This window comes from Stegostoma tigrinum, chromosome 7, assembly GCF_030684315.1.
Source record: "Stegostoma tigrinum isolate sSteTig4 chromosome 7, sSteTig4.hap1, whole genome shotgun sequence".
NCBI lineage: Eukaryota > Metazoa > Chordata > Chondrichthyes > Orectolobiformes > Stegostomatidae > Stegostoma > Stegostoma tigrinum.
The window spans coordinates 100,501,884-100,529,745 of NC_081360.1; the positions used below are offsets into that span (position 1 = coordinate 100,501,884).

General features: G+C 43.0%; 1 protein-coding gene across 1 annotated transcript in view; it reads right to left on the reverse strand.

The window, feature by feature from the left end:
* The window catches only part of mnx2b (motor neuron and pancreas homeobox 2b), a 51,176-nt gene that overhangs the window by 5,302 nt on the left and 18,012 nt on the right, over window positions 1-27,862 (reverse strand). The gene's annotated exons all lie outside the window — the stretch shown is intronic.

Sequence of the window (27,862 nt, forward strand, 5' to 3'; positions counted from 1 at the left end):
ATGTGACTTCAGACGCACAGCAATGCATTTGACTCATAACTGCTTTGTGCAAAACTGAGGTAGATGGATTTTTAATCAGGAAGGAATCTAGAATTATGGGGAAAAGGCAAGAAAGTGGAATTGAGGATTATCAGATCTGCCAGAGCAGCCTTGATGGGCTGAATGGCCTGCGTTTTCTTTTCCTTGTGATCCTCAGTTCCCTTACGGATTAAATATCTGTCTACCTCAGCCTTGAATATACCGAATGACCCAGCATTGACAGGCCTCTGTGGTAAAGAGTTCCACAGATTCACTCCCTCAGACAATACAAATTCCTCCTCATCTCTGTCCCAAAAGTATGACCCCCTACTCTGAGATTATGCTCTCTGGTTCTAAACTCTCCCACGAGGTGAAACAATTTTTCCACAACTACCCTGTCACGTTGCCTCAGAATTTTGTAAGTTTTAATCTTGTTTAAGAGCACTTCCTGTGAAGACTTTTCTTATTTCAAAATATTGATAAAAAATACTTTTTAATGTATGTACATATTCACAAATACAGTTCGATTCTGTACAGTGACACATCAAGGAAACAAACAAACACTGGAGATAGTAGGAACTGCCGACGCTGGAGAATCTGAGATAACAAGGTGTAGAGCTGGAGGAACACAGCAGGCCAAGAAGGGTCCAGACCCGAAACCTCAGCTTTCCTGCCCCTCTGATGCTGCTTGGCCCGCTGTGTTCATCCAGCTCCACACCTTGTTATCTTAAACAAACACTGGAGTTTGATTCAATCCAAACAAACCAAAGGCATCTCTTATTTGTACCAGACCATATTTACCTGTGGCACAGTGGCTCAGCGGTTAGCACTGCTGCCTCACAATGCCAGGATCATGGGTTCAGATCTACCTTTGGATGATTTCCCCGTGCCTGCATTCAGGTTTCTGCTAGGTGCTCTGGTTTCCTCCCACAGCCCCAAAGAGGGGCAGTTAAGGTGGATTGGCCATGCTAAGTTGCTATAGCGTTCAGGGGTGTCTAGGTTAGACGCATTAGCTGTGGGAAATGCCAGGTTACAGGGAAGGGTAGGGAGGTGTGTCTGGCTGGGATGCTCTTTGGTGGGTCAATGTGGATTTGCTGTGTTGAGTGGCCTGTTTCCGTATTGTATGGATTTGAGGCACCCATTTACTTTCAGCAGGACGACCTCAGTCAGTGGTCTTTCCCCACTGTGCCTTGGTGGCAGCTGCCCCAAGCTTTAGTGAGCTCCTCAGAACGTAGTCTTGCACCTAGGAACGTACCAGCCTGCAACAGTTGGTTGAGGTTAACTCTTTGCTCTGGAAGGCCATCAAGTTTTGGGCAGAGCAAAGACTGACTCGGGGTTTTCCTGTACCGCTGCAGACAAAGTCGGCCGTAGGAGTCAGCCAGAAAAAGGAGACAATGACAGCAAACTCTCCCAACCTCAAACTGTTGGTGTCACTGCACACAGAGCAGCTCAGTCTTGAGTGCACGAGTGAGGCCTGTTCAGCATCCTGCAATTTACCATAAGTTTAAACAAGGCGAGAGTGAAAAATGAATCCTTGAGAGTTGGGAGGCAGAAAGGATTAATATTGTGGGAGACATGGAATGACATCCACAGAAAAGGACATCGCACAAATATTAAGTGAAAGAGATATTAATCATTTGAACACTAGGTGGTGCTCTGAGTACACAATGGGTGTAGAAATGAATGCAATCCCTTTGCCTACCCTTAACACCTCTCTCTCTCTTTCTGGGCTCCCTCTTCCACACTTGCTCCCATCACCCTCCATCATCAGCACAAAATCGCTTTTTCCTGTTTGCTATCAGTTCTGAATGAGAGTCACTAAAATCTTAACTCTGCTTTCCCTCCACAGATGCTGTCAGACCTGCTGAGTTTCTCCAGCAATTCCCGTTTGTGTTTGCGTTATATCTCCAGCAGCCACAGTTCTTTGATTTATTTACATAATGAAACATTCCTTTATATCAATCCTTCCTGTTCCCTGTCTATAAAACCTAAGCAAAACCAGAGGGATAATTTCTGAGATAATGGGAACTGCAGATGCTGGAGAATTCCAAGATTATAAAATGTGAGGCTGGATGAACACAGCAGGCCAAGCAGCATCTCAGGAGCACAAAAGCTGACGTTTCGGGCCTAGACCCTTCATCAGAGTGCTCTCTGATGAAGGGTCTAGGCCCGAAACGTCAGCTTTTGTGCTCCTGAGATGCTGCTTGGCCTGCTGTGTTCATCCAGCCTCACATTTTGTTATCTTGGATAATTTCTGATTGACCCCACAAAATAACACCAATTGATCATCAATGGTCAGTGAGAGTTAAAGGGTGTCCAGGTGAAAACCTTCACAGTTAAAAGTGGGAGCAGCCAGTTTAAACATTTGTTGAGGTGTACACTGCTAGGAGAGGAATAAATATCTTTTTAAAAAATCTCACAGAGAGATTAGATTTATTTAGCATCTTTTTTGACCTGGGGACAGCCCAAAATGCTGAAACATCAGTGAAGCGTTAACACTGTTGTAACTTAGGAGGCTGGCAACCAATTTTCCCACAGTAAGCTCCTGAAATCAATAATATGAAACTGGCCAGAAAACCTGCTGTTATGATGTTAATTTCTTTGCTCATCTCTTTGCTGCTTGCTGTGCACGTGACACTTGTTGGACCTCGCCTGGGGCATTGTGCCATCATTATTGGTGGTCCCTCACAGAGGAGGGTGATTCTCTCCCATTCTCTTGGGTGAGCCTGTAGCTGGCTGCGCAGATCCATGCAGTTTCCACAGGCTCTGTTACACTTGGGACAGAAGGTGGCCCTGGGAAACGCTGGCTGTGATGTTGACGCGGCAGAGCGCTCCTTTCGCTTCCGCTTTTTCCCGACTCCAAGTCTTGAGGTTCTCGATGCCTTCCCGGATGCTCCTCCTCGACTTTGGGCTGGTGATTCCCAGGTATCAATTGGAATGCTGCACTTTGCCGGTGAGGCTTCGAGCGTGTCACTGAAGCATGTCCTCTGGCGTTTCCCACCTGGGGCTCTCCTGCTGTTTCAGAGCTGGCAGCCCTGTGTAGGACATACAGACAACATGTCCAGCCCCTTGCAGCCAAACGAGGTGGTCAGTGACTCAGTGCTGAGGATGTTGGCCTGGCCGAGGATGCTGGTGTTGGTGCATCATTATTCCCGGTGGATTCGTGGGATCTCGTGGGGGCAGTGTTGGTGGTACTGCTCCGATGTTTAATGTTTTCTCAAAGATCTGTATCCTTGTTGCAGTTGGAGTTGTTGGTAGATTCGCCAAGCCAACTGGTTTTCATGCCAAGTTTCATTTCCCTTCTATGCAACATCATCAATGCTGTGTAGCCTCCGTAGTGGTATGTTGATGGGGTCTAGTTCAATGTTTGTTAATCGGTGGTTGAAAACCAGGCCTCCAGGAATTCTCGTGCTTGTCTTTGTCTTGTTTGTCCTAGTACTGTAACTTTATCCCAGTCATATTGATATCCTTCTATGTTAGAGTGTATTGAAACGAAGCAGAGTCGATTGTGACATTTTGCTGTCAGTTGGTGTTCATGTATTTTGGTGGTGAGTTTCCAGCCCGTCTGTCCTATGTAGTGTTTCTCACAGTTGCTGCATGGTCTTTTATATACCACATTTGTCCTGCTCATTCTGGGTATGGGGTCTTTTGTCTTTGAGAGTAACTAGCAAAGTGTGGCCGTTGGTTTGTATGCTATCCTTACTCCAAGAGGTCGTAGGAGCCTTGTAGTCAGTTCTGATGTGTTTCTAACCCGAGATCCAGCCTAAACTATGAGTTGGATATGTGGATGATACCTTTGTGATTATTAAATGTTGCAACAGTACCTGCCTCTACCACTCTCTAAGATAACAGTTTCCATATTTCTACTGGGTAAAAACTTTTTTTTTCAGATGTCCTCAAAACTTACTCCTCACCTTAAACTTATCCACTCTGGTCGTAGATATGTAAGCCATGGGGAAAAGATTCTCATGATCTCCTCTGTCTGTGCCTCTCATAATTTTGGACACTTCAATCAGATATCCCTCTCAGCTTCCTCTGCTCCCGGGAAAACAAACCCAGCCTATCCAGTCTCTCATGGATATAGGAGATATTCTATCTCCCATGGATAGGAAGGCTACACTGCAAAACAAAAGCCCTGGGCATATTTATCCTGAAATTGTCGACTTCGATTGCGAACAGAATGCATTGACAGCCTCAGATATTACAAAGAGCATCGTCTGTGTGAGGAACAAATATAAATAGCCACATCGCATTTTAACAAGATGGGATGAGCTGATCAAACAACTGCTCAAATTTGCCCAAAATAACCAGAGCTTATAAATCATCAATTTGTGATTGACACTTATTGAATTGGCATACGCTTGTTACCATTGTAAACATTACCAAGGGCAGCAGAGATGCCAACAATTCTCTTGGGAACATCAATTAATATATGTTGGCAATTACGTGGTAACAGAGAATAGACAGTGACCAAATCATAGAGAGATTGTAGGAAATCTATATTTTATAAATATACAGATTGCACAAAACTGAAGGTTTTCGTCATACACTCATCAGGTCAAATGCAAGACTGTCAGATTTCAAATGGTCATAAAAATTTATTCCACAGGAGAAGGGGGCTGATTTGTTGGTCAGTCAACTCTGATTGGCTGTGGCTTTACCATGCAAAAGGTACTGGGGCACTATATGCTCCCCAGACATTGTGTTGAGGTTGTACAGGACGTTGATGAGGCCCTTTCTGGAGTCCTGTTCAATTCTGGTCTCCCTGTTCCAGGAAGGATGGTATTAAACTGGAGAGGGTTCAGAAGAGATTTACCAGGATGTTGCGGGAATGGAGGGTTTGAGTTATAAGGAGAGGGCTGGTTAGATTGGGACATTTTTCACTGGATCGTAGGAGGTTGAGACATGACTTTGTAGAAGTTTGTAAAATAATAAGGGATATAGACAAGGCGAATGACAGGTGTCTTTTCCCCATGGTGGGAGATTTCAAGACTAGGGGGCATACTTTTTAGGTGAGAGGAGAAAGATTTAGAAAAGACATGAGGGACAATTTTATTACACAGAGTGATTTGTGTGTGGAATGAGCTTCCAGAGGAAGTGGTGGATGTTGGTACAGTTACAACATTTAAAAGGCATTTGGGTAAGTACATGAGTAAGAAATGTTTGGAGGGATATGGGCCAAATGCAGGCAGCTGGGACTAGTTTAATTTGGAATTATGGTCAGCACAGACTGTTTGGACTGAAGGGTCTTTTCCATACTGTATGATTCAATGACTCCATTATTGGAAAGACCCCCAAGATTTTAGCATATTATTTTTGTTTGCAGAGAATGGGTCACTGTGTATGATAATATGCCACTTCTGGCAGATGTAAATGAGCCAGATGACAAGCTTGAGTGCTTATCTTGAATTAATTCTTAGTGAGGCTATTAGCACAGTTCAGATTATTCAGCAAGTGCTGCCCAATCACCGAATCACATCTACAGTAGGCATTTTGCTTTGACTTTTGCAAGCATAGGCTGGTTGAGGATGGTCTGAAATCCGCCTGTTACCAATAAACAAAGCAGCATGCTCTTTGATTCAATCAGCCAATTGTACACACCTGGGACTGCTGCAGTGCTGAAATTGAGAAACACTGTGGCTCAGTTGTGTAATAGGCAGATGGTAACACCCAGTGAGTTGAAAGACTCACAGGGGTTTGCACCTTGTAATAGCAGTTTGAATGCTTGCTTAACCAATTACTCAGATTTTTGAGTATCCTTAGCTTTCAGTTAATTTGAGGTAGATTTGGCCCTTCTCAAGTCCAAACATAACAGCTTTTGGTTCATTTACTGTAAACAATAATTTGATCAGGATAGTTTTGATCTGTTCCATTTCTGTGTCACATTTGAAAGGTGACCAAATGGCTGATACAGCAAATCTTATATAACATGCAGAGCTATAGGAAACCCTTTATGTGTACTGAACAGTGAAGTTAACCTTCAAGCACCTTCTGCTTAAACGATTTTATATGTAATCATTTGAAATATAGCATCTGGCATTTGTATGGCGTTTCTCCTCTCAGACAATAATGAATCTGCGGAATTCATTTCCGTAGAAGTCTGCAGAAGCTGTGTTGTGAGTTTATCATGATTTTTAATCAGGAAGGGAATCAAGAGTTGAAAAGGTGAAGTGATGAAAAGGCAGGAAGATGGAGTTGAGGTTTATTATATCAGCCATGATCTCATTGAAAGGTAAAGCAGGCTTGATGGGTCGAATGGCCTCCTTGTGCTCCTATATCTCATGGTCTTGTGGTAAAATATACCATGTGCTGAAATTACTCTCTATAGTGCAGATCTATGCTCAATGGACATGCAAGGGACAGATCAATGTGTCCTTAAGGCCTTCAGAAAAATCAGACTAAGTTATTGTGCCTCGTTCATGGGATGTGGACCTTGCTACTGTCAGTCTTGAATTGCTTTCTAGAATTGTGGATGACCTGTCTTCATGCTTCATTAGGCTAGTTCACAATTCAGGTGACCAGGTGTCATATATAGGCCAGACCACAAAGGACAGCAAATTTCATTCCCTGGTGGACATTAGTGAGCCAGATGGGTTTATACAATAATCCATCCCCTTCAGGGGCCACCAGTACTGATGCTAGTGTTTTGTTTCACTGAATACTTTTAATTCACAAAATGGTGGTTTCTCTCTAAGTTTCTCTCTTTTTAAATAAGAATTGCAGGTTTTACGTGTGACCCGATTTCTAAAAACTAACTAAATAGGGACAGCACGGTGGCTCAGTAGTTAACACTGCTGCCCCACAGTACCAGGGACCCAGGTTTGATTCGACCGTCAGGCGACTGTCTGTGTGGAGTTTGCACGTTGTCCCTGTGTCTGTGTGAGTTTCCTCCGGGTGCTCCGGTTTCCTCCCACAGTCCAGAGATGTGCAGGTTAGGTGAATTGGCCATGCTAAATTGCCCGTAGTGTTCAGGGATGTGCAGGCTTGGTGAGTTAGCCATTGGAAATGCAGGGTTACAGGCATTGCGTGGGATGCTCTTTGGAGGGTAAGTGTGGACACGATGGATCAAATGGCCTACTTCCGCACTGTAGGGCTTCTAAAAGAGCTCTTCATTCTGTACATCTTATATTGTAGAAGCATCTCCTCCTGGACCTTAAAAACTTAATTATGTTTGCATAACTTTGTGCAAAAAAATCAAATAGTTGATGGTCCGTATTAACTTTTCAGATTTTGTTTCTCTCTAGCATCTTTTCCAAACCAGCAAGGTCAGTCTGTGAATTTTTCCTACATACTTCTGTATAGCTGTAAAAAAGGCACATTTTGCCAAAGCTTTTCATCCTACACTCATCAGGACAGTTCCCAAAAATAACACCAATTTAAGGGGAATATCTACATATGTACTCTATAAAAGGAGATTGCTAATCATAGAACGTAGAACAGTACAGGCCCCTAAGCCCATGATGTTATCCAGAAACTTTTACTCTAAACCTTAGGTCTGTTTAACCTCCACCCCTACCTTATGCGATCATCCATATGCCTATCTAATAGACACTTAAATGCCCCTAATGAAGCCGACTCCATTACCCTCTCTGGCAACGCATCACATGCCCCTACCACTCTCGGAGTAAAGAACCTACCTCTGATGTCTCCCCTACATCTACCTCCACTCACTTTAAAACTATGCCCCCTTGTAATAGCTACCTCCACTATAGGAAAAATTACAGACTCTGATTAGTTATTATAGAGCCTAGCTGTTGGTGTCTCCCTTAAACTAGCATTCTTGTGAATTGTTCTGATGAGGGCAAGACTTCTAATTTTGACAAAATGTGTCTTTCTTCAGCAATTCTCATAATTTTAAACAAGTGTTCCTTATCTCACGGTGAACAATTATTTTCACTAGGGCATGCTATCTTCAGCATATTCATTGTCACATGATGGCCTTAAAATCTTTGCCAAGTAGAATCCTATATTCACTTACTCTGCAGAAACTAGCATTTAAGCAGCTAAGATGTGTTTCACAATTCCTTCAATTTTCTTGGCTTCACAATCGAAAGGACAACATTTTCTATATTCACCTGTAGGAAATATTACAAAGCCATCAGCACTCAAATATCTATCTGAAAGATTAACAACTGAGGCATCGCTGAAAATGACTTATTGAATGATGTTTGGGTCAACTCCGGGTGGGAACTGAAATACACATTTCTCCAGACTGACTTTTTTTAAAAAATGTTTTATTTGACCTTAAAACATTCTCTACTTGACATTGCTTCATCGTAGTTCTCAACTCCTGTGTAACAAAAATTGGAATCTGTTCTGGTCTAACCGCCCAACTGATCAATCAAGCTTTTTGATTGAGCCATAGAGTCATTACAGCAAAGAAAAAGCAGATCATTCAGCCCATCAAATCCATGCCAGCTCACCTCCCTCACCCCCATCCCAGGCCCCAAGATGACATTCCACATCAAGCAGAGGTTCACCTGCACATCTGCCAATGTGGTATACTGCATCCACTGTACCCGGTGCGGCTTCCTCTACATTGGGGAAACTAAGCGGAGGCTTGGGGACCGCTTTGCAGAACACCTCCGCTCAGTTCGCAACAAACAACTGCACCTCCCAGTCGCAAACCATTTCCACTCCCCCTCCCATTCTCTTGATGACATGTCCATCATGGGCCTCCTGCACTGCCACAATGATGCCACCCGAAGGTTGCAGGAACAGCAACTCATATTCCGCCTGGGAACCCTGCAGCCATATGGTATCAATGTGGACTTCACCAGTTTCAAAATCTCCCCTTCCCCTACTGCATCCCTAAACCAGCCCAGTTCATCCCCTCCCCCCACTGCACCACACAACCAGTCCAACCTGTCTCTGCCTCCCTAACCGGTTCTTCCTCTCACCCATCCCTTCCTCCCACCCCAAGCCGCACCCCCAGCTACCTACTAACCTCATCCCACCTCCTTGACCTGTCCGTCTTCCCTGGACTGACCTATCCCCTCCCTACCTCCCCACCTACACTCTCTCCACCTATCTTCTTTACTCTCCATCTTCGGTCCGCCTCCCCCTCTCTCCCTATTTATTCCAGTTCCCTCCCCCCATCCCCCTCTCTGATGAAGGGTCTAGGCCCGAAACGTCAGCTTTTGTGCTCCTGGGATGCTGCTTGGCCTGCTGTGTTCATCCAGCCTCACATTTTATTATCTTGGAGTCTCCATTTCCTGTTCTCTTCCCATAACCCTGTAAGTTTAAATCACTCATGTGTTCATCAAAGTTCATTTTGAACTAATTTATCATCTTCACTTCTGCCATGACGACAGAAATCTCTTCTGTCTTTTCTTTTGATAGAACAGCATTTATCTATGAAGACCATCATAGTATTAAACAGAATGGGAACAACACTCTGTAAATAGGATTATTGTACCCAGTTATTTCAGACCTACCCTATTTAATAGCTAAACCAATATAGTTAAAAGACCCACAAGCCTTCCTACCTGGTTTTGAATTCTACTCTAAACTTACCAATTACACATTTCTCAAATTCTGCAATGCTTCTCCATAAGAAACAAGCATCATGAAAGTGCCTGAAAGTTTCCCCTCTCATACCAATGAAACATCTCAGGTTCTGTCATGATGCATCTGATTTTCAGCAAAACCGATTTCATCAAAAACACCCACACCTTACAAATATCTTTCAGACTATTGATGCATTTGTTTGGAATCACAGAATCCTTACAGAGTGGAAACAGGCCCTTCGGCCCATCAAGTCCACACCGAACCTCAGAGCATCCCACCCAGACCCATCCCCCCTATAACCCACCTAATCTACACACCCCTGTACACTACGGGTAATTTAGCATGGCCAATCCATCTAACCTGCACATCTCTGGACTGTGGGAGAAAACCAGAGCACCCAGAGGAAATCCACACAGACACAGGGAGAATATGCAAACTCCACACAGACAGTCACTCGAGGATGGAATCGAACCCGGTATAGTTTTCATTAATCCCCTCCTGCATCTGTTGCCTCTTTGGGCAGTTTCTGAACCATTTCTCTCTGAAATGTTTCACCCTGCAGACATGCATATTTTATGTTAATTGATCTACACTCCCATGAATAAATCAGCAAATGAGCTTAATTACTGTTCCTGCTCTAGTTCGGCCCATTCTAATTTCTGTGTCACACAGTCATTCTTCAAATTGCTTCACAGCCCGTCTTTCTTTATTTAGGTTATTACCATAAGACCATAAGACATAGGAGTGGATGTAAGGCCATTCGGCCCCTCGCGTCCACTCCACCATTTAAATCATGGCTGATGGGCATTTCAACTCCACTTCCCTGCACTGTCCCCATAGCCCATGATTCCTTAGTTTCAATTGTAAAGACTTTTTCAGTACAAATCTACCTCTGTGACAAAGAACGCTTCTGAAGAAGGTCACTCGACCTGAAACGTTAACTCTGATTCCTCTCCACAGACACTGCCGGGCCTGCTGAGCTTTTCAAGCAATTTGCGTTTTTGTTTCTGCTTTATCTGGTAGTTCAGCATAAACTCCAAATGCTCTCTAAGTACCAAACTCCCTTTTGTTTTTCCTCTCTTATTAGTTTCTCTTCAAGAAAGTGCCAAAATTTCACAATTCTGAGGACTTCTCATTTCTAGTTTTGTTTTGATACTATTTTGTGACCTTTATTTTGTTGTCTAATCTCTTCGAGCAATGGCCTGCACTCTCACTTCTTTGTCTCTTGGTGCAACCATTGTGATATTTCTGTATCAGAAATTTTCTTTCTGGTCATTGATTACTTCTTGAAACAAGAGTCACTATGAAGTGCTTTATCAGAATTTGCATACCCATTGCTTATTCTCCATTGTTTCATTCTTTTTAGCTAGTTTCTGCACCACACTTCTTGCCATCTTCCTGAACTTGTAGCCAAATTTTAATTTATTTTTCCTGGATGTTTCACCCTTTATCCCATATTTAAGAAGCATTTGGACAGGTACATGGGTGGGAGAGGTATGGAGAGATATGTACGAAACTCAAGAAAACAGGACTAGATTAATTGTGAAAACTGGGCAACACGGCTAAAGGACCTGTTTCCATGCTGTAAATATCTATAACCCTGTAACTCTGTGTGTCTTTTTTATTTCTATCAGATGCTTAGGGTCCAAACTTTTTAATTCTGATTAATCATGAGGAAGGAACTTTATTAGCTTGAATGCCATGTTGAATAAGGATTGACTTTATAACCCATTACCTTACGAGGGGTTTCTCTATAAACCTCTGTCTTTAATACACCCAATCTCCTGATTAAATTCAGTCTAATGTCATTTTATGCAATGACTCAGTGCTCTCTCAATTCTCTCCAGGATTTTAACACATTTTCCGACATGAAAAGTGTACAAGAAAAGGTGGCCTAATTGCAGTATCTTCAAGAGCAGGAGGACTAGTGCATAGCACAGAAATCAATTTGGGATTTTGCCTCAGAAATATTCCATAGGAGTTTTCAACAATCTGAAATGAATACTTTGCATGAAGAATCCATATTGTTAACTTGCAACCTGGTTGATAAGCTACAATTTTATGCAGCATTTCAACAATCACTGCATGACTACTTTCAAAGAACCCATTATTGGGAGGAATTTCAGCTGAGATTTTCACGACCATGATCCTCATGTTTTCATGTCTCTGAATTTAGCATTGGCAAATTCCTCTTCATTCTCAGACAGAAACATCACAAGCATTCCAAGTCTCTAGCCCCTGACCATGTTTCTTGTAACTTTTTCTGCCATAACTCTTTTGTTTTGCTATGAACTGGAGAAACACTAGATATAATTATCAGATTTACAAACTGCCGAATGAAATTATTTCTGTCTTTGTCCCATACTTTTAGATCCATGTCAATTACATAACAGACCTGCATGTTTTAGTAGGACTTTCATTCTAACTCAAGCCCAGTAAGAAAATTCCCCATGTAACTTAAAGAAAATTTGTTTCTATTCTCACTGACTCCTATCACTTCATACCATTAACACTTAGCAAACACTCTGAAGCGAAATAGCAAGACTAGAGAAATACTAGGATTTAAGAGGTTGGAATAATATCCCAACTGGGTAAAATGCAAATTCAATTGATTTTCCAAAAATAATTCCTCAATTATGCACTATTTCAAGTTTCATTTCTGCCTTTATTCATCTATGTTTTGCTCAATAACACAGATAGTTCACTGGAGAACAAAGCGGTATTAATAAAATGGTTTACTCCAGCTAGTTTACAAGGAATTACAACTGTCTTTCATGACCTTAAAATGTTGTCATCACCAACCCCAGAGCAAGTAGTGTTTTTATATCCACTTGACCTTGCACTGGTCCTCATTACTTAGTAAATCATGATAACATTGTCACCAATCTGTTCCAGGTATCGTTGAACAGCAAGCACTATCTAGCACTGCACAATAAATGGAGTCTACAATGAATGAACACATTGCAGGACTGAAACTCCTTATGTCCTGTAACATTTGTTCAGATGCCTCATTCTCTGTATCTTCTCCCTCATAATTCATAATTTGTTATTGTGAGAACCATGCCTCTCACATTGGATAGTTCACCAGAGACTGATACTTGGAGTCACACCTGAGGCACCTTTCATCTGGTGCCTTGGATATTCTTAGGATTCACTTCCCAGTTATTACTTTTGCAATTCTGTTCTCTGCGACAATAGTCAGATTTTCTAAAGATGCTTCCAGCTTCATTCCGCCATTATTTAGCTATTTGATGCATTAAGGCTTCCATCTATAGTTAGCGAGTTTTGAAAAGATCAAAACTCGCTCGCACCTATGGGCGCAATACGCTAAAACTGGCCCGAAGATGGGAAACCAGTGCCATCCGACAGAGTGCCACCGCGAACAGCTGTACTTCCTGCATGAATGCCTAAGGAAGCAAGTACTACCCAAACAACCTGACCTCCATCTATAGTATTTGGACCATTTCAAAATCTTGCATTTTTCAAAATTCCTTTTTTTTATTCATTCACAGGATATAAACATCAGTGGCTGGACCAATATTTATTGGCCATCTCTAATTGCATTTGTCAAGATGGTGTCCTCTTGAGTCTCTGTAGTCTATGTAATGCAGGGGCAACCACATTTCTATTAGGGAGGGAGCTTGAGGATATTGACCTAGTGACGGTGAAGATAATATTGTTCCAAATCAAGGAGGTATGTAGTGTACCGTATTGCAACATACCTCTGATTTGCAGTTTGTTGGTGGCGGAAAAGCTCTGACGAGTTAGGCGTTGTTTTACTTGCCACAGAATTCCTGACCTACTCTGAGGCCACATTATTTAGATGGTGAGACCAGTTCATTTTCTGATCAATGATAAGACCCCGAATGTTCATAGTAAGAGAGTCAACAGTGGTAATGTCACTGAATATCAGGGCAAGCTGGTTATATTCTGTCTTGGTGGAAATGGTCATTATGTGGCACTTGCATGGCATAAATGATACTGCTACCTATCATCTCAAGCCTGTGTGTTGTCTATGCTTTGCTGTATTTGGACACAGGCTGCTTGAGTGATTGCAGGTCCAAATGGTTCTGTACCATGTACAATTATCAGTGAACACCCTCACCTCTGACCTTGTGATGGAGGGAAGGTCATTGCTGAAACTGCTGAAGGTGGTTGGGCTGAGGACACTATCCTGAAGAGTTCCTGCAGATATGTCCTGGAGCTGAGATGACTGGCCTCCAACCACCCCAATCATTTCCTCTGGTACCAGGAGTGACTCCAAACCAGGTTGCAAGTGAACAGCTTTCCCCTGTTTCCATTGACTCCAGTTTTTCTTAAGCTCCTTGATGCCCCACTCAGGGATGGTAATTGGAAACTTGGCAATTATTTCAAAGGGAATGGAGCATTATGGAAATCTTGCTAAAACTGGAATGCTGTGAACAGTTTTGAGCTCTTTATATGAAGAAAGTTAGACTGGCATCAGAGGCAGGCCAGAGAAGGTTTCCTCAGCTAATCCCAGGTATGGTGGGATTGTCTTATGAGAGGTTGAGTTAGTTAGGACTTTAGACGAAGAAGAGGTGACATATAAGATTGATAAGACAGGTGATATGAAACATACAAGATTCTTCAGGAAGGATTGTGAGCAAGAAAAACTTGACCCAAAACATTAACTGATTTCTCTCAATGCATGCTGCCAGACCTGCTGAGCTTTTACAGCAATTTCTGTTTTTGTTTCTGATTTACAGCCTTCACAGCTCTTTCAATTTTTGTTTAAGATTCTTCAGGGACTTCACAGGGAAATGCAAAGATTGTTTCCCCTTGTGGGAGAGTCTAGGATCAGAGAGCATTATCTCAGAGCAAGGAGTCATCCAGTTAGGACAGCTTTGTTCCTTCTCTCAGAGGACAGTGAATCTGTCAGAATCTTTACCACTGAGAGCTGTTAAAGCTGGAAAATTACATATATTCAAGGCTGAAATATAAAGATTTTTTTTAATCTGTAAGGGTATCAATGATTATGGGGAAAGGCAGAAAAAGTGGAGGTGAGGAATATCAGATCATGCACAATCTCATCAAATGGCAGAGCAGACTTAATGGGCTGAATGGTCTATCTCTTCTGCTTCTCCCCACTACCTTCTGACAGAATAAACCCCGATCAAAATTGTCCCAACTAGGCAATCCCTTATTCTGATATAATGCCTGAGCTATAGGGAGAGGGCAAATAGGCTGGGGTTATTTTTGCTACAGAGGTCGAGAGGCGACCTTACAGAGGTTTATAAAATTTTGAAGGGCATAGATAGGATAAATAGACAAGGACATTTTTGCAGCATTGGGGAGTTCAAAACCAGAGAGTATGGGTTTAAGTTGAGTGGGGAAAGATTTAAAAAGGACCTGGGGGCAACTCTTTCATGCAGAGGCTGGTGCGTGTATGGAATGGACTGCCAGAGGAAGCAGTGGAGGCTGGTACAATTGCAACATTTAAAATGCATCTGGATGGGTATGTGAATATGAAAGGTTTAGAGGGATAGGGGCCCAATGCTGGCAAACGGGACGAGATTAATTCAGGATATCTGAATTAACGTAGGCATGGATGAGGTGGAACAAAGGGTCGATTTCTGTGCAGTACGACTCTGACTCTCACTCCTAGACCTTCTCGCGTGAGAGACCACTACTGGGCCACAAAATATTGTTTTTTTCATGAACCTGTCCCCAAGTCACTCATTTATCCATTTAATTCTAGTTATTTACCTTTTCTTTCTTTGCTTATATCTGGAAGTGTCATCACATACAACCAATGCTGGCTTTCTCCCAATATCAAATCACCTGTGATACTTTTCCCCTATTTCACCATGACTAAATCACACATTTCCAATTTAGCAAGTAACATGCGAAGCTTGTCAATACACACCATTAAATGTGAGAGGGACAGGGCCAAATCAAAATGGAGTTGGAAGGGGAGATAAGGCACTCATCCCCTGCAGTAATTCTGAATTTGTTGTTGTCTTTTTTAATGTCAAATTCTAACTATTTATAAGACATTTAAGACCAGAAGACATAGGAGCAGAAATTAGGCCATTCGGCCCATTGAGTCTTCTCCACCATTCAATCATGGCTCATAAATTCTTCAACACCATTCTCCCGCTTTCTCCCCATAACCCTCAATCTCCTTGATAATCAAGAACCTGTCTATCCCAGTCTTAAATGTACTCAATGGCCTGGCATCCACAGCCTTCTGTGGCAGTGAATTCCCTAGATTCACTACCCTCTGGCTGAAGAAGTTTCTCCTTATCTCTGTCCTAAAAGGTCTTCCCTTTACTCTAAGGCTGTGCCCTCAGGTCCTAGACCCTCCGACCAATGCAAACTTCTTCCCAACGTCCACTCTGTCCAGGCCATTCAGTATTCAATTTGATCCACCCCCCATCCTTCTAAACTCCCATGAGTATAGTCCCAGAGTCCTCAAATGTTCCTCATATGTTAAACTTTCCACTCCTGGGACCATTCTCATGAACCTCCTCTGAACCGCTCCAGGGCCAGTACATCCTTCCTGAGAGGCCCGAACACTACACACAATAATTATTCATGACGATATATTAATGCCTAACTCTTAACAACGCCAATCAATTCTTAACAGACAAGGTGACTCTTGAGGGGTAGTGGTAGTGTCCCTATATCTGACCCAGGAGGCCTGGGTTCGAGTCTCACTTGCTCTGGAGGTGTATAATTGGATCTGTGAACAGACTGATGTAAGAAAAGACACTATTAACACACAAGAGACCGGAAATGGTAAAGTACGTAGGTGTTTTTTGGGGGGGGGGGGCGCTGTTGGTTAAATTTAAACAGGAGTTTCTCTTATTGTGCCATTGTAACCTATAAGGGCCAGCAATGAGGAAAGGATTAAGTCAAGCCTGTACGTGTAGCCTCTCTTGCACCTTCCAAACCAAATTTCTTGCAAGAAGAAATCAAAGGAAATTGTGTCGCACTAGACTCGAAATCTGGAGCAAGTGATACTCTGCAGCAGCTGATAAATTGCTGCTCGGACTCATTCTACAGCAACTGTTCACTCGGCTTTTTCCTCAAGTGCAGGATTTTCAGACTGTAACCAGAAAACACGCAGTGAATGAGGAAATTGTTCAGCTGTCAGATCATCTGCCACGACATTAACCAATAGATTTTGTGAAAACGTCTCGCCGACTGCATCATCATTCTCTGCAGATCGCACGGCCTCTTAGTGCTTCCAAAACCACCAAAATATTATCAGGACAAGAGTCCTTTTAGCCCCTCCAGGATGATACATGATTTTGACCACAATCCTTTGACATAGAACACATGCAATATTTCCACCGGTTGTACAACGGATCAGTTTCGGTATAGTTTACGCACCACAATGACACCACTTTCGCCTCACAGTGTGCGGACACAAAGTGGTCCCCACCAATTAAAATACCCATGTTAAAAGGGGAAATCACTCCTACTGAGTGAATGCAATAGCCAATATCCATTTGAGTCATATCAGTTTCAAGGTTAATAACAACGCTGTCTTAGCATCATAGACGTAGAGAAATACAGCACAGAAACAGACCCTTCGGTCCAATTCATCCATGCCTAAATTAACTTAGATATCCAGTTATTTATTTATTTATTATTTATTAATTAATCCAATCCCATTTGCCATGATTTGGCCCGTATCCCTCTTAACCCTTCCTATTCATATACCCGCCCAGACGCCTTTTAAATATTATAATAGTACCAGCGTCCACCACCTCCGGCGGCAGCTCATTGAATATACGCACCACGCTCTGTGTGAAAAAGCTGCCCCTTAAGTCCCTTTAAATCTTTGCCCTCGTACCTTAAACAAATGCCCTGCAGTTCAAGCAATGTCCATTTACTTCATGCGAAAATCTACAGAGAGCGGTGGGTGTGTGGAATCTACTGCCGGTCAGATACATTCGGGACATTTAAACAACTCTCGGATAGGCACATGGATAACAGTAAGGTGAAGGGTATGCAGGTTAGTTTGGACTTAGAGTAGTTTAAAAGGTCGGCACAACATTGTGGGCCGAATGGCCTGTACTGTGCTGAACTACTTACACTATGTTCTATGAAAATTAAATGTTCATGTATCCTGAGTCCCTTTGTGCGGACTGAGAAGGCACTTCTTCAGTCGTAGTTCCCCTACCTCTGAGCCAGGACGCCTGGGTTCAAGTCCAGACGTGTGTCATAACGTCTCCGAATAGGTTGATTAAAAACACCCAGAATGTCAAACTATCGACTAAAAGATACATGGGAACATCACGACTGCGGTTTCCCTCCAAGCCACGGCCCCCACCCTGAAATATAATCACACTTCCTTGAGTGTCACTGGGTCACAATTCTGGAAAGCCCTCTGTGATATCATTATGGGTTTCCCTAGAGCCCAATGACGGCAGCAATTCAAGAGCGAAGCTCATCACTGCCTTTTTAAGGGTAAAGAGGAATGGGCAATAAATACTGGCCAATCAGCGACGCCCGCACCACTCAGTGTGGAAAAAGTTGCTCTTCGTGGCTTTTTAAAATCTCTCTCCCCTCACCTTAAAAATATGCCCCTAGTCTTGAAATCCCCCACCGTTCCCCCTAGGGAAAACATAGAACATAGAACATAGAACAGTACAGCACAGAACAGGCCCTTCAGCCCACAATGTTGTGCCGACCATTGATCCTCATGTATGCACCCTCAAATTTCTGTGACCATATACATGTCCAGCAGTCTCTTAAATGACCCCAATGACCTTGCTTCCACAACTGCTGCTGGCAACGCATTCCATGCTCTCACAACTCTCTGCGTAAAGAACCTGCCTCTGACATCCCCTCTATACTTTCCACCAACCAGCTTAAAACTATGACCCCTCGTGCTAGCCATTTCTGCCCTGGGAAATAGTCTCTGGCTATCAACTCTATAAAAGGAAAAGGAGGCGGAGATGAAATATAAGGCATGGACTGACATAGACCAGCTGGACTGATTGCAGTGTTTATTAAATACTAAGTTCAATATGCATTCAGAGTGCAAGGAGTTACTTGCAGATTATTGTAAACTAGAAATAAAAACAGAACATGTTGGAAAACACTGTTGGTCAGGCAGTATCAACAGAGAGAAAAAGTGAGATAATTTTCAGATCAGTGATGTTTAATCAGAAGAGTTATAGAGTTAAAGAAGCATACAGCACAGAAACAGACCCTTTGGCCCAACCAGCCCATGCTGACCATAATCCCAAACTAAACTAGTCCCACCTGCCTGTGCTTGGCCCATATCCCTGCAAACCTTTATTGTTCATGTACTGACCTAAATGTCTTGTAAATGTTGTAACTGCACTGGTACCAACCACTTCCTCTGGAAGTTCATTCCACACACAGGCCACCCTCTGTACAAAATAAAGTTGTCCCTCATGTCTTTTTTTAAAACCTTTCTCCTCTCACCTTAAAAATGTGCCCCCCAGTCTTGAAATTCCCCCACCCTAGGGGAAAGACACCTGTCATTCACCTTATCTATACACCTTCTTATTTTGTAAACCTCTAGAAGGTGATGTCTAAACCTCCTGTACTCCAGGGAAATGCCCTAGCCTTTCCAGCATCTCCTTATAACTCAAACTGAGTTATGGCCTGACGAGCATTGAACACTGGCCCGGGGCCGAATTGCTCACTGTATCTGCAAATTATTCACTACAAGTGCAGCAGATACACATCCCCACCCAATTTAGTGGAGGTAGGCCACAGCCTAGTGGTATCATTGCTGGACTGTTGATCCAGAGACCCAGATAGTGTTCTGGGGACCTGAGTTCGAATCCTGCTGTGCCAGATGGTGGAATTTGAAATCAATAAATATGTACAATTAAGATTCTAACAATGACCATGAATCCATTGTCAATTGTTGGAAAAAACTCATCTGGTTCAGTAACACCCTGGAGGAAACTGCCATCCTTTTCTGGGTGTGGCCTACCTGTCACTCCAGACACACTGCAGCAAATGCTGCCCTGCCAGCGATGCCCTTCATCCAGTGAATAAATAAAGGGGGGCAAAAAATCCACTCACCATCCTGGCTTGGAGATATATTGTGTTCCTTCACTGTCACTCAATCAAAATCCTGGAATTCCGTGCCTAAGGACATTATGGGTCTCCCTACATCACATGGACTGCAGCGGTTCAAGAAAGCAGCTCACCACCACCTTCTCAAGGGGCACCTAGGGAAGGGGCAATAATTAATGCAGACCCAGCCAGCAACTCTCACCTCCCACTGGTGAATTTTAAACAAGAATTAGTTAGCCATGCCTACACCCCTTAATGGAATTTCAACAACCTCCTCTATTTTGCTATCCTGGTAGAAGTTTCTGGGTCCCAGAATCATGGTGTTGATGAGACCACTCTGCCCATTCAGTATGTACCAGTTGAAGAGAAGTCCAGGCCCACTTCCTAACAGTTAGATGTCTTGGTGTAATTTCTAGGTTTGTTATGTAGGCTTCGTAAGGCATACTCTTAAATTTCTTCGAAGCCTTACTGCGTGAATGAAAATGAAAAGTTTTTTTTTTCTATTTCCAGGGTGGCTTGAGAAGAGGGGAGCAGCTAGTCAGTGGGCCTCGCTTTCTGGTTAGTTTGTGTAGAGTGAATTGATTCCGTGATTGCAATAAATGAAGCAGGGAGTGAATGGCCAATTATCTCAAATTAAAAAGTGATCTTTGATTTTGTGACAGCGATTAAATTGCCATAAAACGAATCGAGTTTATTTTTTAACACGTAAGGTCGAAAATGATTGATGAAGCTTTTGTTACTTTGTTAATGTCCCCAAACAGTGTTAAAATTATAGTTTTAATCCTGAGCTAGTGAGAGTCGTTTAATAAAGTGGTCAGTAGGTAGAAGGGAGGAGATGGCCTACTGTTTTTTGTCACTAGGCTGTTTACCTCGTGGGGGAGGGTGAGATCGAATTGTGTCGGTGGTAGACGGCTTGAGTTAAATAAAAAAAAGCAACTGGAATTGTGATTGAAGAAACATTAATTCTGTGCCCAAAGATGCTGCCAGACCTGCTGAGTTACTGATCGGTTACATTACCGTGTCTCATCTGTTAATGATATCGATTTTTACTTGAAAACACAATAGACGCATGAACCTACAATCCTTATCCGAGTCGGGCCCACGTGTGAGTCCAGACTCACAGCAATATGAATAACCCTTAATTAGGAATGGGCAGGAAAGAAACACGGAAATTGCTGGGAAAGCTCGGCAGGTCTGGCAGCATCTGTGGAGAGAAATCAGAGTTAAAGTTTCGGATCCGGTGACCCTTCCGCAGAGCGGCAATAAATGCTGGTTTAGCCACGCTCATGGAGGGAGGTGATGGCCCAGTGGTATTATCACTGAATTGTTAATCCGGAGACTCAGGTAATGTTCTGGGGGCGCCGGTCTGCATCCCGTTTACTGCAGGTGATGGAATTTGAATTTAACAACAATCCGGAATTAAGAATTTAATGATGGCCATGATCGATTATTGCAAAAACCCATCTGGTTCACTATGCCTTGCAGAGAAGGAAACTGCTATCCTTACCCGGTCTGGCCCTCATGTGGTCGACTCTTAACTGCCCTCGGAGCAGTTACGGATAGGCAATAAATGCCGACCCAGTCATACATACACGCCGTGGATAAATTTTATTTTAAAAAGGTAAAACATATTTGAAGCTAAAATATTTATCTGCTCTGGCGAAGTTACCTAACTAATGCAGCCAGAAGGTGAATAAGATATTTCCATCGAATCCCTAACAATTATCGTCCTGATCAGAGTTATAACAGTGCCCCATGATCGGCGTGGGCAGTCAATAATACTTACACAATTGGTGTTAGGAAAGAAATTAAAGTTTCCTCAATCATTTACATTTAAAAACAAAACTGGATTCGTATGTTGTAATCGTCATCACAACATTAAGCCTCATTTTTATTAAAATGTGCAATGTTCACACAAGGAAACCTACACAAGATTCAAACGAAACAGAAGGACTACGGATGCTGAAAATTAGAATCCCGTTCAGACGCTGAGATCCGGATTTAAAGATAAATGCAATGCACACTCCTGTTTATATTGATATGAAGAATATTCTTGGGCCAAATTAAATTTCTAGCCTTTTTTTCCTGCAGTCTATGTTTAATCTAGATAGACGTAGAATTACCCAGGTCAGAAGTCACAAGCTTGTGATTTCAAATAAACCTGTGGGACTATGACCTGGTGCCGTGTGACTTCTGACCTTGTCCAGCGAGTCCAACACCGGCACCGGGACATCAGAGAATTACCCATTGAGAGAAACTGCAGATTGTAGCGACAGTGAGCAGCTAGTACGTTTCGCTTATGGGTTTTATTTATTGCGCCGAGGCCACGGAGAGACATGAAGGCTGTGAGGTTTGGAGATTAGCGAGTCAAGATGTGTTTTTTTGTATAAAAATAAAAGTAAAAATTTTACCGGCAAAATAAGACCCCCCATTCTGTGGGATGGTTGGGCGCACGGACAATAAATACTGATTCCATAAGGAATTCTAGTCATTTATTGCCGCTGAATCTCCCGGGATATATGCCAGTGGCTCGGGTTTTGCTCTAAACCTGCCCGTGTGAGTTGAGAGTGTGTGAACATATTTATTTGAGGGGGCTGTTGTTGTTTGTAAAGAGCTCGTTTTTAAAATTAAAAACAAGAAGTGTACATGTTGGAAATCCGAAACAGAAATTTCCGCAGGAGCTGGATAGCTGCAAGTTCCGAAAAAAAAATCCCGATTGTGCTCGAAATGTGAACTCTTTCTTTTTCCACAGACCCACTGAGCGTCCCCTTCAATTCTTGTGTTTGTTTCATTGTTTGTACCAAAGCGCCCGTTTGCCCTGGTCTCTGATTCCCCGTTAAACAGTCCCTTCTCTGAAGTGTACGCCGGAGAGTGCTGGATATTTTCACATCAATCAATGTATTTGTTACCAACTATAAATATTCAGGCACACGGCTGGGCTGTGTGGGGGTTGAACCCAGACAGTCGGGTAGGAACACTGCGCCCCAAGAGCTCCTTAGCACCGGCTACAAACACACCTTAGACGTGCTTGGGAGCTCCAAATGTCACTCGTGTGGTAAACTTGAGTTTTGTACGTTGTCACAACGTGTTCAAATGATCCGCATATGACTGTATATTTTGTACAATTTTCTTCTGTTCCCTCGGTCTCTTTATTACCCCTTGATTCCCTACGCTCCCCTTTTCCCCTCGGGATGAGAAAGAGAGACACACTGAGAGAACCAGCATATCCCCTTAACCCGTGGAAAACCCAATTACAACATACATATATTTAAAATAAAAACACGTCGAGCATAATGAACCATTGGAAGTTGATAAATTAAACCTACGCTTCGCAAAAAAAAAACAAAATTAAAGCGATTTCAATAAAACCAGTGTCCAAATTTTTCTTTTAAAAAAGAAGTCGTTTAAAATGTTCCCGAAAACACACGCTGGAGTCTGCAGGGGATCGAACTGAGGTCTCGCTATAGGAGCTTGTTTAATGCCTTTCAAATCCGGGGATCACTCATCCTGCTATTTTTAATTTTTAAAGAAACTAGATTAGGTTGAAAATTCCGCTAAATATACAACAAACCTCTGGCTTTGTTTTGTGCAAAATTTCAAAAGAAGGTCCGTCTTTTGATGTTTAAAAGAGTGAAATAATTTGGTTTTATCAGTGTTCAGCTGTTAGCTACGGCTGTGAAATGTCATTTAGTAACGGCGCTGATGTTACGGAGCGAGATTCCTGGGAGATTCACACGGGAACCCGAAAGGGAGAATGTGACCAAATCCCAGCGAAATTCAGCGAATACCTCCTTCTTTCCCCTTCCCGTTCATACTAATTATCCCGTTCGCTGAAACCACCAGGAGAATTAAATCCCCGGTTTCGCCAAAACCGCTCCCTATAATGCTGCCGTTTGTATGTTAGCAAATTGCAGTTTAAATATTCTATACACGTACAGCATCGATTTAAATGCGTATATGTATATTTAAATAACCAGACAATTAAATTCTCAACGAAGTAGGAATAGTAAGATCTCTTCCAGGGAGAGAGAGATATTTACAAATCAAATTTACTTCGGCGCACAGCTACAGACCCGCCCTAATATTCCCACTGCATTACATGCGCCCACAACAGATCCATTCTCTTAGAGAGAACACATTTTAACATCCCCAAAAACGAACACCTCCTCACAAATAAACGTACAGCCATTAATATGTACAAATACAGGGCAAACCGACCGATGAGAGATCACACAAAGTGTATATTTAAGGAGACAGCAAGAACTGCAGATGTTGGAGTCTGAGATAACGCAGTGTGGAGTTAGAGGAACATAGCCGGCCAGGCAGCGTCGGGGAGCAGGAAAGTTGACGTTTCGGGTCGGGACTTGTGCTGTACTGCGTTGTTTGAGGAAATTCCTTATTAAAACACAGGCATGAGCAGGCTCACGCTTCCCCCTCCGCTATTGCTGCTATTTTATGTTGTTTTTAAATTAAAGCAAAGCTTCCTAATCATTCATTTTGTCCCGTGAGTTAGCCCAGTTTTGACCATCTCTCCCCCAAAATCGAGAGGTCCCATTGTCACGGCCTCTTTATGTAATTCCAAAGATCACGCTGAGGATTTACGGTCTCTTTCTCTCTCAAACTGTGATATGGAGGTGCCGGTGTTGGACTGGAGTGATAATGGGAACTGCAGATGCTGGAGAATCCGAGATAACAAGGTGTGGAGCTGGATGAACACAGCAGGCCAAGCAGCATCTCAGGAGCACAGAAGCTGACGTTTCGGTCCGAGACCCTTCATCAGAGCCCGAAACGTCAGCTTTTGTGCTCCTGAGATGCTGCTTGGCCTGCTGTGTTCATCCAGCCTCACACTTTATTATCTTGGACTGGAGTGAACAAGGTTAGAAACCTTACGGCACCAGGTTACAGTCCAACAGGTTTATTTGAATGAACAAGTTTTTGAAGCCTCAGACTTTCATCGGATATTAGCGTCTAGGCCCGAAACGTCAGCTTTTCTGCTCCTCTGAAGCTGCTTGGCCTGCTGTGTTCAAACAGCTCCACACCGTGTTATCTCTGTTGGACTATAACCTGGTGTCGTGTGACTTCTGACCCTCTCTCAAACTAAGAACAGCCGGCACAAAGCTGCATTACAGCGAGGGGCGGGTCTCACTCCAAACCCTGGCCATTTCAGAATTCCTGATTTCAGATCAAACAACCGGCCTGGGGTCCCTCTGAATTCAGAGACAACACCCGCAGCCAAATTTGAAAGGTGTTTATGAGATCTTTGTACTATTTTCGCCACAGTTCAGAGGACTGTGCGGCCGTTCAGCCCCTCTGCGCAGTAGGTACTAAAGTTTACCCAGAACCCCTGGAAGGGTCCCCCTGTTAGATCACCTTTCGATCTTTGCCCGTTCTTTGAAGGCAGAGCTGGTCAATTTCATCTATGTAGCGCCTTGCACGACCCTGGGCGTCCCAAAAGCGCGAATGAAGTATTTTTTTTCTAGAGCGAAATTCGCCGGGAGCAAATTGTAAGTGGGGTCTCTACTCCTGGTCTGGCTGTCCCCTTGTAAAACGTGATTTTGCATTTACTCCCAGCGAACCCGCTTCCCAAACCCAGTCTCAAAGAGTACTTGGCAATCTTCCTCGAAAAGACAAGAACATCAAAGAGCGAAGCAAAACTTTCCGCCTGTTTGCTCCTAGTAATTTAACCACTTTTTTTTATTTTCGAAGTGCCAATCTCCGAATCGGCTGGAGCTGGCTCCAATGTTCTGCACGTTTGCTGTGAGAAAGTGCTGGATAACCAGCTGTTAGCGTGAGTTACAGGGACAACAGCTCCGTCCCGCTCACTGGGAGGGACATCGCGGGCCACAAATCCGCGGCGATTTCTCAACAGCGCGGAGAGGGTTTCATCTATTTATGTATAAATATATAAAAGCATCCTACTGCCTGAAAACTTTTATGGTCACCGAACAATCTTTACAACCTTCTCTAAATATTGCACTTCGAATGGCAACGTCAAACAGAATAATTTGAATTAAAGAACTGCGGAGGCTGAAAACCCGAAATAAAAACAGAAATTGGTGCTGGACAAACTTCTAAACAGTCCGGAAGATGGGTCGTACTGGACTCGAGACGTTAACTCTGTTTCTATCCTCTCAGAACTGCTGAGTTCCTACAGCAATCTCTGCTTGTTTTGGCCTGGCAGGATGTTAGATAGGGAGCTGCACACACACTCACATAGACACTCGCATATTCATATACACACTCACATACACACACACGCATATACACCCATATACATACACACTCACATATACACACATACATACTCACATATACATACAAACATATACACACGCATCTCCACATACACACACACATATACACACATACACACGCACACATGCATACGCACGCATGCACACCCACGCATACACGCATGCACATACTCACATACACACATGCACACAAACTCGTACACACATACACACAGACTCATGCTCACACTCACACATGCGCGCACATACACACGCTCATACACACACATGCACACAAACTCATAAACACACACAGACTCATGCTCACACTCGCACACTCACATACACACACCGCGCACATATACACACACCGCAAACACACACACACACAAGCAATAAAAGTGAATGGTTCCAATTTGCCCACATTTAATGAACGAGGATTTTCATTCTGTTTCTGTCTGATTTCAAAGGGGAAAAATCTTCCCCATGTCAGGCGAATGATAAACACTCGAGCCACACACTGACATCACATGAAATGCTCTGAAAACACATATCAGCTGTGCATATCCTTGTGGATACTTGCAATTACATCCATATCTACACACCTATTACTACATAAAACAAGCAAGCTTTTTTCAAAACAACATTCACAGGATGTGGGCATCACCCAGCATTTATTATCCATTAATTGCCCAGAGGGCACTTAAGAGTCAACCACATTTTTGTGGATCTGGAGTCATGTGTAGACAACCAGGTAAGGACAGCAAATTTTCTTCCCCAGTGAACTAGATGGGTTCTCGCACCCTCAGCAATTGCCATGAGTTCTTCTTCGTTAGACTCTTACTTCCAGGTTTTGCATTGAATTCAAATTCCACCATTTGCCATGATGCGATTTGAACCCCAGAATGTTGTATGGGTCTCTGGATTAATAAATCTACTGGTTATGCCACTGGGCCCTCACTTCCCACTGCTCCCAGGTTCTATAATCTCCTACAAAGAGATACACCAACATGTTTTTCAAAAGGACACAAACGCATTACATTAAGAGAAACGAACATGACGGCTGCGCTGAAAGCGGCTGATGTGCTTTCTGTTGTCCAGCGAATGTACTTCAAAAGTGCTTACTGGGTAATACTGGACCTTCTTGGTTTGTGAAAAGACATATTTAATTGCAAGCATTTCTTTAATTGGACAGCAGTAGATACAGGAGTGATAGGCCAATGTCTTTCTTTCTGACGCACAGTTGTTCAGTTCTCTTCCTACATGCTTTGACACACGTCTGCACAGCAACTGATCCAAGCAAACACTAAATATTCACTGAGAGGAGGATATGGATTAAAACTGGCGACTTCCCCACACCCAGTGTCCACCAATCAGCACACCCGCGCTAACGGACATCTTGCTAGAGAGAAAAAAACAAGGTTTATCAATTTTGTTTCCTGAAGCCATCTTTAAAAGGGCAATCAAGTTGTTGATCAACGGAGCCAATCAATCTCTGTGAATTAGTTTACGACAGACCCTGATGGAGAGTTTTGGGAAATGAGGGGATTAAAATGATTCACTCAGATCCTATATCTCGGTAATGGATACTTATCCTGAGGATGGGATTATCAGTTAATGTTACAAAAATGTGTTTACAAAAATTTTACAACCCACTTGGCCCATTAGTTCTGTCTCTCTATTTATGCTTCCAGGAAAGTTGCCTCCCACAACTATTTCACCCCTTCAACAGATCCTTCTGTTTCTTTCTCCCCCCTGTATCTACCTAGTTTCCTCTCAAACGTGCTTCTGATATTCACTTTAACCGCTCCCTGTGTTAGCATTCTCAATGCTAGCCATTCTCACTGGCTCGTTGGAATAATATTCTATATTAGAACATTATTCCAACGAGCCACCACACACTGCAGCACAGAGGAACTACGAAGAGCAGAAGAAAATCACCTATACAGCATATTCAAAAAGAATGGGTACCCTATGAACACAGTCCACCGATTCCTCAGCAACAAACCCAAACAAACAGACAAAATGGGCCCAGAAACCATAACCACTCTCCCCTACATCAAAGA